Source organism: Labeo rohita, chromosome 11 (assembly GCF_022985175.1).
Source record: "Labeo rohita strain BAU-BD-2019 chromosome 11, IGBB_LRoh.1.0, whole genome shotgun sequence".
Lineage (NCBI taxonomy): Eukaryota > Metazoa > Chordata > Actinopteri > Cypriniformes > Cyprinidae > Labeo > Labeo rohita.
Window position 1 is genome coordinate 20,611,782 of NC_066879.1, and position 15,642 is coordinate 20,627,423.

The 15,642-nt window shown below is 37.7% G+C and overlaps 1 long non-coding RNA gene across 1 annotated transcript in view; it reads right to left on the reverse strand.

Moving 5' to 3' along the window:
* Window positions 1–4,174: 4,174 nt before the first annotated feature.
* The window catches only part of LOC127172802 (uncharacterized), a 49,864-nt gene continuing 38,396 nt past the window's right edge, over window positions 4,175–15,642 (reverse strand). Inside the window, exons 11-12 of the long non-coding RNA XR_007828676.1 lie at window positions 6,627–6,893; window positions 4,175–5,333 (exon numbers count right to left, since the gene is read on the reverse strand). This is a non-coding gene — a long non-coding RNA (uncharacterized LOC127172802). The remainder of the gene's footprint in view (window positions 5,334–6,626; window positions 6,894–15,642) is intronic.

Genomic DNA, 15,642 nt, shown 5'->3' on the forward strand with positions numbered 1-15,642 from the left:
GTTCAGACAGTGTCTGGCTCCCACGACGAAGCATCTGACAAGCGTATAAATCTCTCTTTTGAATGGATCAGCCTGACATACACAGGGCCTTCTGACATACTTCTCAATCACAGACGGGTACATGCACAGAACACCCCGCCATGCCAGTGCCAGAGCGACACGTTCAGATTTACCACTTAGCCATGCCTGTAGCACACATGAACACACACTCCATGGAAAATCTGGAGCAAAGTATGCAAATACTGTATACAAGATTCACACACATTCAACAGTGCTACTCCAGTGAGACAGGGAGAACTGGTAATGTCCGCCAACTGGCTAGCGCGCATTCTCAGACCTACTGAGCTATAATGTTCATGTTGGAGATGTGGGTTTAAATCTGGCATGCAGCATTTCCTGATTCTATTCTGGTCTGGTTACCAGACGGTAATCACTCTAGGGGGATTGTGTAACAAGTGTACTGTAAAAAGTGTGCTAAATGACTACTGATGCTACATTATATTCAACTCAGAAAGCTTGAATTTCCAACTTTTATCAAATGCAGTAGCACAAATATAGTAAAGCTACAATTTGAAAACCCAAATCCAGTATGTATTTAATAGTAGACATTTGCCTTTAAGCTAATTCAATGAATAAAGGGAGAGTTCACCCAAAAATGAAAATTCTGCCATTGTTGTTTCAAACCTGTAAGACAAATTAAGATATTTCTGATGAAACCTGACAGGTTTCTGACGCTGCACACACAGCAATGCAACAAACGCTCAACAGTCCATGTGACATAGGTGGTTCAACTGTAATTAAGCTACGAGAAATATTTTGTGCGCAAAGAAAACATATTGTTGATATTGTTATACAGTTTCTTTTAAATGGAGCATTACTTAGCATAAGGGCTAAGACACAACACCAGTGTCTGTTCTTTTCTCTAGTTTTACAGCAATCTGTTTTTAAACCTCATCAGGTTTCCTTGCGCATCAAGAGAAAGAATTTCGATGTTGGCTGAAGCTAGCGGAAACACCTCTCACCTCCACAAGTGCCTAGCAAAATAAATCGGAGAGAAATATAGATCAATACCTTCTTGTGATTCTGAGCAGTTCTCTGGACCCAGCAGTATTAGATGAATTCAGAGGAGTGGTGCTGGTTAACTACAGACTGCTTCCTCTTTCTGCTCACACCTGGCTATTTCTGCTCCTACAACGTTCTAGAAAAATCCTTGTCGGAGATGTCCGAGGGGCTAGAGTCTCCGCTGGTGGCACCTGGAAGAAACCGCTCCATCAGCTGAAGGAGGCCAAAGCATAGTTCAGCTAACCCAGCCAGACCTCTCTCCCACCGGTCATGTCCCCTCTGGCTGCCCCTTCTACTGTTTGGGGCTCTGGGATCTGACAACACAACCCTGCCAAAGTCTATTACGTTTACTTGACCAGTTTTGTTAGAAGAGCAAGAGAAAAAGTGTGTGAGACAGAGAGCCAGAAAAAGACAGAGTGCCTTGAAATAAACTACTAGCTGAAAGAAAAGGAGAAGATTGATGTTGGTATTCATGCGTTTTCACCTTGTAACCTCAGCTGATTGTGTTTTACTGTTGGTCAGAAATTGAAATTTAGCAATGTATGCTATGGTCAACTAACTGTGAAAAATGCTGACTCTATTTAGATACATCAGAAAGTATCTTTATATGCATTGAATAATCAAGCTATTGCAAGGTTTTTTGTAGTCAAATTTAAAAAAAGAATAATTAAAGAAACAGTTTACCCCAAAAGGAAAATTTTCTGAAAGTTTACTCACCTTCAGGCCATCCAAGATCTAGATGAGTTTCTTCATCAATAAAGATTTGGAGAAATGCATTACATCACTTGCTCACCATTGGATCCTCTGCAGTGAATGGGTGCCGTCAGAGAGCCCAAACAGCTGATAAAAATATCACAATAATCCACACAAATCCGATCCACCAATTAGCATCTTGTGAAGTGAAAAGCTGCATGTTTGTCATAAACAAACCCATCATGAAGACATTTTGAACTTCAATCCATTGCTTCTGGCTAATATACGAGTCCGCTACCCATAATATAATAACACATTAAACTAAAACAAATAACAAATACTTGCTTTAATCTGCAAGTTTAACTTTTGAAAGTTCTATAAATGCACTTTTATTTTTGCATTTTATTTTACGTTTGTTTACAGTGGTTTGTAATCAGTCCTAATCACTGACAATTCCGTAATGTGCATGAGCCATTTAAAATAGTCTATGTAAGTCAAAGTAATGGCAACAAGCCCTAAAAAATGCTTTTAAATTAAGCATAAAGCACTGCAGTTATTTTGGATTTGCTGTGTTGCATCACTTGCTTGCAATGTCATATCCAATGTACACCACAAGACATAACTAGAATGCTCACATTACATCATTACAGCCCTATTTTTAATAGTAAAGGCCCTTAAAGGCATATTTTCCTGATGAAATTCAAATCCACAATGAGCAATTACCATAGGGAGGTGCTTTTACGGAGGAAAAACAATATCATCTGTCAGCTGATCCATGGCTCTTCCCACGGGACACTGTGAGATGGTGTGTGGACACACTGGACCGGAAAGTACCAAGGTGACCCATCAGAAGTCTCTAAACTGAGTCTGAATTAACCTGGGGTCCGAGAGCTCCAGAGGCTTCTGGAATACCTGCACATCTTTCACTCTGTCCTTGGCTACATGGTTTGTCTCAAATAGTATTTTAGGGAACAACTGCATGCATATGCATATACAGTAGATCACCTGAAGCGAGTGGGTGCTGAACATTTACGCAGGTTATGGAGAGCAGTGCAAGATATGACATCAGGTGGTGAGGGTGTATGTGTATTTATATGCATGTACAAGTATAATTCACACACTCTCTGAAATAAATTTGTATCTTGGTGACAGTGATTTAAAAAAAAAATGTTCTGGAACTAAATTATGTCAATATTCTAGTCCTTATAGTCCTATTTCAAGGAAAGTTAAGTCCCTGGATAAATAAGTAAAGGTAAAATCAGATGAAATTGACAACCTTTGCAAACACACGCCCTTCTTTTGTTACTGTTGCTATGTCTGACAAGCCATTTCACCCAACACATCAGTGAAAAATACATTGCGGAGCGAGGAGGAAACTGAAGAAATTGACAATGCACCGTCAGACAAGACAAAGCAGGTTACTTTAGGCATGAAACAAAGTCTCAGATTTCATGTTTAGTAATTTTTTAAAAGAAATTCAATCAAAAAATACCATTTTGTGGCTCTTTAATGTGTCATGACAGATTGCTGTTGCGCCTCAGTTTAAGCGGCACGTGAACCAATCATTTGAAATAAACATGAAATAAACATGAATGAACATCTGAAGGTATCTTGTTTGAACCATGGAAAAACATCAATACACACACAAGTTCAAGTCTACCAATGTTAATCTACTCTCGAGCAGTGTTGCCAAGTCTGTGATTTTCCTGTGGAATCGGGCTACTTTAACACTGTTTCCGCGGGTTGAAGCGACCCCAATAACGTGATATTTACCCCCTGGAGTGAGATTTTTCCAGGGGAACCCTGCCAAAAAACATGCATTTTCAAAAAGCATTTGAGCTAGTTTTCAGTGTGGGTTTTGTTGTGAACACCTGGCAACCCTGGTCTCCAGTCTGGATTGTTTTTTGGTTAGAAATGGCAGATTCTACATTATGATTGGTCAAATTGCCTGTCAAGTCAAACTCCCTGCAAAGAGTCGGCTGGATACATTAATGCATTAGATATCACTAACAATAAACAACACTTTTTCGAGCATTTTATTAATCTAGGTTAATATTAAATTACAAATATAAAACAAAAATTGAGCATTGAAAGGGCCCTCGCAGCTGGATATTGTCTAAGGTCAGAAGGATCAGACATTGTATGGTTGGAGCTACAGTACAACATATTGTATTCCCATGGTGCAACATTGAACTGTCAGGCCGCCACAGACGCGCCCTTTAATGAAAACTCAAGACCTTCGCAATTTAACATCACAAAGGCCTTTAGAGTTGACTGACAAAATCTAATGTTGATGTCATAAAATCTCTAGGAGCCTGTAGGGGCGTAAAACATGCCACTTTCTGTTGCCAGCAGGTGGTGCTGTGGCTATAACTGAATATGGGCATGTGTTCAGGACAGGACTCTTATCAAACGTGAATTTTGGTGAAGATCGGACATTGTATGCCTAAATTATAACAACTTCCTTTTTCATGGCGAAACATTGAAGTTTGTCAGGCCACCATGGACACGCCCTTCAACGAAAATTCAAGATCTTCGCAATTTAACGTCACAAAGGGCTTTAGATTACACTCACCAAATTTGCTGTTGATCTGTTTAAATCTTTAGGAGGAGTTTGTTTAAATACGCCTGAAATGGCAAAAACGACACAACTTGCAAAGAAAATTCAAAATAACAGACTTCCCTGTACCTGGGGACTTTTTTGTAGGTATTGGTGCATTACATGTGTCTACCAAATTTCATACTTGCATGTGAAACATAGCTTGAGGGGCACTTCACTGAAATTTTATAGGTGGCGCTATAACCCACTTCTGAAACCCATTTCAGATGTAACTTTTCACCACTTTTGGCGTGTGCGAGTTAAACTTTATCTAATTTTTTTTTTTGTTATTATAAAAACAAATTTATAGACAAATTTTTGCTGTGCAGTGGATTTCTAGTTTCCATATTACTTTGCATAGGACTGAATCAGGAGAGTAAATGTTAAAATGAAGTCTTGTTTATTTATTATTTTTGTTGTTAAGTTTTGTTCATAATATATTTATTGTAAAGTGTTATTGAATGTTGTTCAAGCTCCTCGCTCTACATTAAAATCTGATTGGTGGATAGGTATTTTATTTCTCTGTGGGCCCAACAGGGATGTTGATCTAGGAACACGGCTTACTTGGCAAAATCATAGTCACCCTGTACGCTTTTTTTTTTCCAATTGCACACTTACGTCAACACAAATAAGAGGCTCTGAGAAGCATCTAAAGACTGCTGTATCCTTAAAAAAAACTGGAATGATTCCAAAAGCTACAGGTCTCTCAAGAGCTATTATACACAACAGCCGCCCAATCAGGTTAAAATAGGGAAACGTGCCAGAAACGGTGAATCAGGTTAACAGAGAACATTTCAGGAAATGTGAAAGTACGTTCGTGTATCAGTGATTTCGGATAGAGTCCCATTCCGCCGACACCGCCGTGATTGATCCAAATAAATAATGACACACCTTCTTTCTTTCACACATTCTTCGTGGGACAGACGCTTGGTTAAGCGCGCCTTCATCCGATGTATCACCTAATCCACAGCAGATTTGTCTGAAATCAAAAGAAAAGGGAGAAGAAAATAAAACAATTTGTGGGTGTGTTTCCCCCAAATGACACAAACAGGTTTTCTATTTCATCAGTTTGATTGTTATCACATTACAGAAAAAGCCCCCTGGTCCCTCAAAGGGAAAACTGCAGGACAAAAATGGAGCAAGTCGACGTGTTATTCGGTACTGTTCCAGGGAAAAAGCAGTGCTTTTTATCTACACTGTCAACTGTATTGCTCACCAAGCCATATCAAACATATGGAATGAACAACATATTGCAGTCTCAGTAATATCTCCGAACACATACCGCTTTCAGGATCTGCATGGGTGAATTATTGACTTAACATCAGAAAAAACAATATCATTCTCAGTATACATGCTATTCCCAGTCATTTTTCACCTTCTGCGCTGCATCACAGCTGTTTTTTATTTTAAACCGATGGCGTGTACAAACTGGAGCGATTTCAGGTAATACATTAAATTCTCATGGCGTGAACAGGAACATAACACACATTCCAAGTATTATCTGTCTGTTAAAATATTAAGCATGTTTAATGGAATCAATGTCAGCACAGCAAGAGCGTGTCTTTTCATTCAGGGTCTGCTTTTACATACAAAAGCCACTGTTCGCCGTGAATCATTCATACTTCCCATGAGGGCCGGAGTGGAGTCTAATACACAAGCATCTATCAGCAGAACATGAGCACTTATCACTAATGGGGCCACGAAACTGTGTATTTGGACCCTGTAGATTTGCCTACGTCGCTTTATATTGCGACCCAAATTAAGATCTAATGTCAGTTTGAAGGAGTGCCTACTAGCCCTTTGTTCTTTATTATGTTCGTTTTTACAGTGCAGGCTAGCTACTTCCCCTCGTGATGCTCTTCTATAATTCAAAGGTACAATCCCTGTAAGAATAGATGAAATATCAGCCTAACGTAATTTATTAATATTACACAGAGCACTGCTAAAGTCCCTGCTAGGGACAGACCTGACAGGCAGCCATTAATCGCGTCTCGAGTCATCAAGTTGCTCTGAGCCACAGATTAGCATACATGCTAACGCGGGCCAAGAAGGCGTTAATTAGTAAAACAAAGAAATTAATTAGTATGTTTTGGGTGAAGGTCCCCCACGGAAAGCGGATAGAGGAGAAGGGCTGCACGGACAAGCGCGCACATACATCTTTCCAAAGCGCTTTCAGACTCCACAGGTGCACCGGGACGCCCGTCTGGAAGATGTCCGAGGGTCCAGCTGTCAAAATCCCCACCCTCGTCATTATCACCAAGATGGAACGCACCTGCACCTGTCGGCTCAGCGGGGGCTGACACATCCGACAACCCCCCTAAGTCCTCGGAGAGCCAGTCGCAGGTAGCATCATGTTGCACAGCGGGGAGGTGGTGCAACTAAGCCGTCAAAGCCGCGTGGAGCCCATCTGCAGGACACTTCCTGCTCGGAGTGCGAGTAAAGTGAGATCCTGGAACTCCTTGAACATTAATCTTGCGCTGTGGCATCTCAAGAAGCTGCATGGACTCTCATTCTGGATCAATTCCCTGAAACAAAGGCTCTTAACAAGAGAGAGAGAAGGGGTGTTAGCGCTAGCCTAATACAGGGGTAAAAAGTAAGGACTGTTAGATAATTAAGTTGTCTTCAGATTCCTGAATCGCTGTTACTTCATTAGTGTCCTGTCAATGGATTCATCTCGTTAGTCGAATGACGGGGGTTTTAATACAGCTGGTTTGCTGGGAAAGGAAAAGTGTTCATTTTAACACTTTTTTTTGTCTTCTGGTGAAAATGTCCTTCAAATGTAGACGATATTTTATGACCCTTCGGAAAAACCCACCCTCCTTACTTAATGTTGCTATGTCCGACAAACAATGCCGCTGTCACACTACATATCATGTTCACATGCAGTGAAAAATACATCCAAGATCACATTTACTGTAGATCTGCTTCCCCAAACTTTTGAATGGCAGTGTACATATAGAAGTCATTTAAAAATAAAAGAAAAAAAATAAGTAAATAAACATTTACATTTCAAATTTCATTTGGAACTACAAAAGTAATTCTATGCATATAAATTTACCATGCAATGAAAATCCACATAAATGCATGCTATTGATTGTATTGCAAACAATCATCCATGGATGTTTCAGTTATAAATTCTGTCTTGATCTCAATTTTTAAATCAAAATCAAGATTTTCTGATCCTTCTATTTACTACAATTCACAATTGACTCCAAGATCACATTTACTGTAGATCTGCTTCCCCAAACTTTTGAATAGCAGTGTACATATAAAAGTCATTTAAAAATAAAATAAACATTTAAAAAGAATACAAAAAAACGGAAAAGATCATAAAAATAAATTCAGGATTACATTTATTACAAATTAATTATATTTGTTTTATCAAATCATTTCTACATTTATTTATTACATTCACTTATATTATTTATTTATATGTGACCCTGGACCACAAAACCAGTCAGTTTTTTGAAATTGAGATTTATACATGATCTGAAAACTGAATAAATAAGGACATGACATGACAATATCTGAAACCATTTGAAAATGTAGAATCTGAGGGTGCAAGAAATTAACAAAATACTGAGAAAAGTTGTCAAAATGAACTTCTTAGCACTGCATATTACTAATAATAATAATAAAAAAAAGTTATACATTTATGGTATGAAATTTACAAAATATCTTCATGGAACATGATCTTTACTTAATATCCTAATGATTTTTGGCATAAAAGAAAAAATGATAATTTTGACCCATACAGTGTATTTTTGGCTATTGCTACAAATATACCCATACTAATTAAGACTGGATTTGTGGTCCAGGGTCATTTATTTTTAATTTCTGCAGGTTTGGCCATACTTTTGTGTCCTTTTTGAATCTTGAAGCGTTTATTGTAAATGCATGCTAAAAGAGTTACAACCACAGTGTCCAAAACATCTCCTTTTATGTTCTACAGCAGAAAGGAAGTCAACCAGAATTGAAACAACATGAAGGTGAATAAATGATGACAACATGAACTATTTCTTTAAGAAAGTGGGGGCTATTAAGTGAAATGAGAAGCAGTGTCATGGGTATTCCAAAGCATGATAAATCCACTTGGTGTTAGCGGTCCATGGGGAGCTTTAATAATTGATGGAAATGGTACAAATTTACACACTTAGCACAGCCAGGCCATCATTTAACTGCCCTCTAGAATCCTAAATAGCTCTCCCTCGATCTCTGACAGGGCAGGGGGGTCTCCCATCAGCAGGAAGCCAAATGAACCCACCATGACTCTCCAGTTCAGCTGCACTCCGAATATTGCCTCTCCAACCTCCTAGATGGTGTTTTTTTTGTGAATGTCTGCATCTATAACAGTAATTGTGACTGTGCATTTAAAAAAGATTCAGGCGGACAAGCTCAAGGCCAAAGTGAAAAAACCCAGGAATAATGTCACCCATTTCCTGTTGCATTGTAAAAAACATGCAAATCATCCCTCACTCCTGCCTAAACTCTCAGAGACATCTGCTGAGCAGACTGAACCCTGACCCTGACTTCAAAAGCAGTTAGCCTCACTGCACTCCAGAGGTCAGAGGACAAACACAAGGATGACAACAATCTGAATGCGTTTAGGCTGGCACTGTACCAGTTGGCCACGGGGACGACAGTGGTCACATTGACCACTACAGGCTCTGCTTCCGCTTGTTCTTTTATGCTAAACTCTCAGGCTGCTTTTCACTTAAAAAAAAACAATCCTCTTTGGGGGGGAAATGGCTTTGGTATTCATTGGCAAACAATTATAACCTTATCATGTACCTGTTGCTGAAGCAATTTCACACTTAATTTCTGTCAAGCTGTTAATTTCTCCTGAGCTGCTTTGTGCAATGTCTACTATAATTGTCTATTGTAAGGGAAAAAAAAGAGTGATGCAAATTAAATTACATAAAGAGGTGTAGGGGATTTGACTGAAACCCTGCCACTACAGTATGTCAGTTTTCATAATCATAAAAGAGGAATTAAATCTACTTGAATGTCTTTGCGCTTACATAATATGTCTATTTTCAAATTTCATTTGGAACTACATAAGTAATTCTATGCATATAAATTTACCATGCAATGAAAATCCACATAAATGCATGCTATTGATTGTATTGCAAACAATCATCCATGGATGTTTCAGTTATAAATTTTGTCTTGATCTCAATTTTTAATCAAAATCAAGATTTTCTGGTCCATCCATTTACTACAATTCACAATTGACTCCAAGATCACATTTACTGTAGATCTGCCTCCATCAAGTCAACAACTGAACCAAGTCCTACGTTTTTTAGCTTTCAAAAATTCATTCACTTGGATTTATGCAACAATACATAAGAATATAACTACTGCTACTTCCACTTCATCACAACTTTAAGAAAAAGGTTTTAATATACTGTACATGTTCCTCTAAACTGTTAATGTGAAAATTCCAGACACTTCTGATCTCTTGAAGGCTTTTACTTCAGCGTTGTGTGCCTGGAATTAACATTATCTGTATGTACCATCTGTATAAGAATCCTGTTTGATCAAGTGAGCATCTGTTAAGGGCAAGACATTAAAAATTTGAAGCTTGAATGGAAAGACGGCCAAAGAATGAACAGCTACTGAGGTTAAGAGTATTAATGCAGCTTGACAGAAACAAAGACAAACAATTCTCAACATTACAGACCTCCGACTAACCTAAGCCACTCAGACGGATGTTGATTACTAAAGAGCACTTTCTTAAAGACAAGGGCCATACTGAAATCATAAACTCCTGATATATGAAAACAGATGAGATGGAAAATATCAGTCTAGAGATCCAAGAGCTTTTTGACCCTCAACAGACAGCAACATCCAGGTTCTACCTCAAAACGTTGGCATGTGTTGTGGTACTCTCGGAAATGGTGGTGAAAAATGATACGGAAGAGAAGAAATTGTTAAATAAAGTCATTTTTCAGGGCCAGAAAGCTTTTGGATTTCATCAAAAATATGTTAATTTGTGTTCTGAAGATGAACGAAGGCCTCACGGGTTTGAAAGGACATGAGGGTGAGTAATTAATAACAATTTTCATTTTTTCGGGTGCACTAATCTGATTGGCTAACGAACGTTCTAAAGTGTGCAATTATTTTCAGGGAAACGCACGGCGAACGTATTTCCAGGCAGTTTTCAACCGCATTACATATCCATATCACTTCGCCACACAATTTCATCTATTTCAAAGGTCTTACAACAGCAAAATAACCAAAGCTACACTGGTGAAATAAATAAATATAATAGACAATGGGATAAAAACGTCAGATCATTCGTTTTTCACACAAAATTACGGTGTGTCCTCCGTTATCAAGTCTGAAATGCCGTTTTGGAATTATGCCTAAGAAACAAATTGTACTCACAATAGCGGTTAAAGGAGAAAAACCGAACGAGTGCCTTGAAATATATCATCTGATCGATGTGGTAACCGTAGTATAAGCGAACTAATTGACCTGGAGCCTTGAACTCTTGGAAAATAATGCGCACCGAGGTGGTGATGGGGCTACTACCGTTCAAAAGTTTGGGTCAGTATGATTTTTTAATGTTTTTGAAGTAATATATTACTTAAAATATGATCCAATACATAGAGCTCAGAGAAATTTAGAAGAACCACCTGTTAAGGAAATATGTGTTTACATTCCTCGTCACAGCAAGAGTTTAAAACGATTGCCAAATGAACAATACATACAGAGTATCAGGAAGCTCAATATTCCTTTAGCACAGATGCAGCAGCTGCAAAGCTCCAGGAATCTAATTTGTATTTAATAAAAGCGAATCTGACATGGTTAATGTATTACAGCTGTAGCAGATGCAGTTCAGAGGAAAAAGAGAGAAAGAGACAGACAGCAAACCTCCTGATCATCAGCGTCTCTGTGGTCCAATCAGAGCACCTGGAACTCTTAAAAGGGGCGGGACATTTGGGGAAAGAACAAGAAAGTTTTCTTTCAAAAGTTCAGGGTCTGCAACATCTAGAGAAATAAAATGCGCATTTCAGTTCAAATGGTTGATATTTATGTGACTTCATTGTATATTTAAACTACTATGTAATGCAGTACAAAACTGAATTGAATAAGCACAAACATTCATGCTAAAATAAACAGCCAGATAAACTTGTACTCACTATAAGTCATGTTTGTCAAGTTATATATTGCGTTGCATCTATAAAATAGAGCTTTATTTGATTACACTGAGTCCAAATATATTATATTACGTATTATAGGCCGGTATAAGAGAAGATAAATTTGCTTCACTTCCATCTGCCTGACATACACACACACACACACCACCAGACAATTATAGGTTTCATTTCAGAGTAGAATATTCATGGGAGTTGATGTCAGCACATGTCCTTGGGCCAGACGTCTGTTCTCACTGTGGCCCAGACGGCCAGACATTCTTTCTGGTTGTGACAGTTTAATATAAGAGCAGTGTGCCCACGTCTACAGAACCAGCACTAATATGACAGCTATACTAGCCACTTTCCGTTTTTCATAATCGCTACCTTACCCGCACACACACATCCTCTGTAACTTTTTTCTTACACACACTCATAAGTACACAGGTGGCCAAATGACGCTGCTGATTAATTTGTGACCTCACCCAATCTAAATTGACCTCTCAGCATATCATTTTTTAATATTCCATATATTTCCAAATGTAGCTGACATACAGGTAGGCCTACTTACAGTATTTAACCAGGGTTGCCAGGTTGGGCAAATTAGCACTCAGTTTGAGACATAAATCACGGACATGCTCTGACAAAGTTTTGACCATTTTATATTAAGTTTGAAAGTGTCAATCTATGTTTATTTTATTCTGAATTTCAAACAAATGTCATTTCAAAACTGATCACCGTAGCGGTCAATTTTCAAGTGATAGTAGTTATAGCATGCATTTTAGTCACTATAGCTTAAAAAGCACCTAAAACGGCACTCAAGGCCTAAATATATTTTAAATATATTATATTTTTTGTTAATTGCTGATGTATAAATGGTTTAATGTGTAAAAATCTTTTAATTCTGTCAAAATAAATAAATATATATATAACGCCTTGCACACCCTTAAACCTGAGGAAGGCTGACTGACTGAAACACTGGTCATTAAAATATTTTTTGCGATGATGCAAACTTGAGTAGTGTGTAGGATTTATTTATTTTCAAGTTTATATTGTCAAGAGGATATTTTCTAAAAAACAACTTAGGGCAGTCATTACTTTAAAATGATACCTCAATAATGGTTTGGACTAGATTCATATTAATTATAGGCCTATCATTTGAAAGCAAAGACTTACCCTTTTCATTTCATGCACTCAACTCAAAATGACAGAGCAGGTCACATATTTATGCAGATTTGTCTGTACTCAAAGCTTTATGACCTAAAGAGGTGGGTTAAGGGTGGGTGAACGGACCCAGCTTCAAAAGACAAACAGCAGATAACAAGTGACATTTATTCAGGATCAGCATCAGAGAGTGAAGGTTATCAGCAGGGCTGGCAGGAGAGGGAGCATTTGATGCTTTTGCTGCTGTTGGTGAGGAATCTGCTCAGAATCTGAAAACTCCTGATAGCCATTTCAACACAACGGACAGATTCGTAACAGGAAAAGACGGCAACCCTTTGTAGAGAAAGGTTCAGATCAATCGATTTTCATGCTGTTGCAGATGAGGTCTGGAACAGAAATGGACGCCATTGATTTAGACTCGCTGCTCTGACATTAAGAGGGAGTTGTGGTTTTGAATTATTTCAAGCGTAGTGAGGCATCCACACACACACGCTCAAATACAACGTACGCTACTACACACTGCGCTGAACGGGGCAGTACTTATTGATTAGATTGTCAATAACATCCAAAAATAAATGTAATTGTATATACGAGGCTGAATGCTTTATGGAAGGTTAAATGACAGCACGGCAAGAATGGGTGCTTCTGGGCCGTGCCCATATACAGCTTTCAAATCTCAAAGGAATAATAAATCTTGGTCTCGGATTAGTTTTCTTCTGCACACCCAGGTCATCTCCACTGAGAGAGAAACTGAGAAGCAGATCTTGAATTATCCAATCAAAGCCTTTTTCTGAAAGCCAGTGCTCAGCTAGATATGAGGTTTAGCTTAATTTTACAACTAAGTTTTGAAATCTTGCACAAAGCAAAGAAGGAAAAGGAAGGTGGAATTTTTAAAAAATTGTTAAAATCTGGAGGGGTTTCCACCGTAGCCCCCATGTAGCCGTGAGAGGGGCAAAACAAAAAAAAAATGGGCAAAACAAATGAAAATGTTTCTCTCAAAAAATATACACAATAAAAATTCAACATTTTACAGTTATTTTCATAATTTAGTAGCAACAAATATAGAACAAATTGTATTAAAAATTAAACAAAATATAATTAATTTAATATTATACAAAATTAAAAGTAAATAAAATTAATAAAATCATTAAATAATAAAATAACATATTTAAATAGATTACTTTGGCTTCGTTACATCCGGTTTAATTTTACAGAACATCATGCTTTTTCTCAAACAGCCTAAGACGACTAACAACTTTTTCAATCCATTTCAATTACTAAATAAACATTAAAAAATGTATTTACTATAGCAAATCCCCATTTGTCCCTATTGGCTTCCATATTATGGAAGTTGATGGGAAGCAGAAACTACTGGTTGCCCACATTCTTTAAAATATCTTGTTTTGTGTTCAGCTGAAGAAAGAAATTCATACAAGTTTGGAATAACTTGATTTGAGAGTTAGTAAATGATAACAGGCTTTTCAGAATTTTCCCCATATGCGTAAACAGTTTAAATAAAAATACTAGCAGTTTTTCCATTTCAAGTTTAATTCAATGTGTTATTTGCAATTTCTTTGCAATTCATTAGTAAAGTTATTAGCATTTTTTGAGTGACAATTATTTCTACGTTACCTGAATCTTTTACACTATATGTTAAGCTATCTAAACTGCTGAACTATGGGTATGAGTAGCAGCACAATGATATGATGTAGCAAAAATTCTGTTCTATTCTATTCATATTTGAGTGCAGTTGGTTCCAGTGTTGGGGGTAACACATTGAAAGTAACTTGAGTTACGTAATCAGAATCCTTTTTTGAGATACTAGTAAGATAGCGCATTAATTGACAGTTTAATATACGAGCTACTTTTTCAAATAAACAAACTCAGAATATGACGTAAACCTGCAATAATTAAATAGGTTAATAATTGAATTTACATTTCCTTCAGCCTGAGTATTATTCATTTCACTTTTGGTGTGAAAGGGCTTTTACATATGCCAAAAATATATATTTTTTATATTAAAAACATAAGCAAATCCAGCCCAGGTGAGAAAAAGTAACACAAAAGTAACATAACACGTTACTTTCAATAAAAAGTAACTAAATAATATAATTAGTTACTTTTTAGGGAGTAACTCAATGCATTACTTCTAAAAGTAACTTTCCCCAACACTGGTGAGTTCACAGCCTTTCTTGCAGTACAGATGAACAGAGTGTTTCTTTCTTAGCAGCATATAGTGACTCTTGGAAGTCTTCTGCTTCACATCAGTGAAACACAAAGCCAGTGTGAATTATTAACCGGTATCTGTGGTCCCGGCTGCTTCTCTGCCATACCTCATGCCGTCTGCTTGTCCCTTTCTTTGTCTATCACTCTGTTCCTCCACCTTCCCTAACTTAACTTCTCACTTTCATATAAGTAACATCCTGTACCATACATTCTACATGAATGGTGAGCAGAAAGCTTCAACCATCAGCTAAATCTGTAATTAGTGACAACCAGAAAAATCCGAGAAAAATTTGTGGAATTCTGTAGAATGAATTTAAATGGAGGCGAGAGTACTACATCCTTATTTACAGTTCAAATTAGCTTAAATATTTAATAAACAAGCATGCAGAAGACTGGGGATGTGTGGAACTGTGTGAATCCTGCAAAATTTTCAGATTCCATGCGGGCATGGTAATACCACATTATGACCTACATAAGTTCTGTCTTTGATCTTCCCCTGAGGTGTCTTAAACGGTCCACATCTTGTACAGCGGAAATGTCTTGATGGCCAGCACTGTTCCACATTCTAGACGACATGCATTAATTAATCATTTACTTTAGATTTTGAACCATAGATGCGTCTCTTTTTCTTTTCCCTTAAACGGCAAGATCAGCTTGACTGGTTTGTAGCAGCCTGGGTTTTCAGTTCTCTCCATTTTTGCCTTTGAAGACACATGCATTCATTAACAACAGCGAGAAAGGGCCACTTGTGTGGTC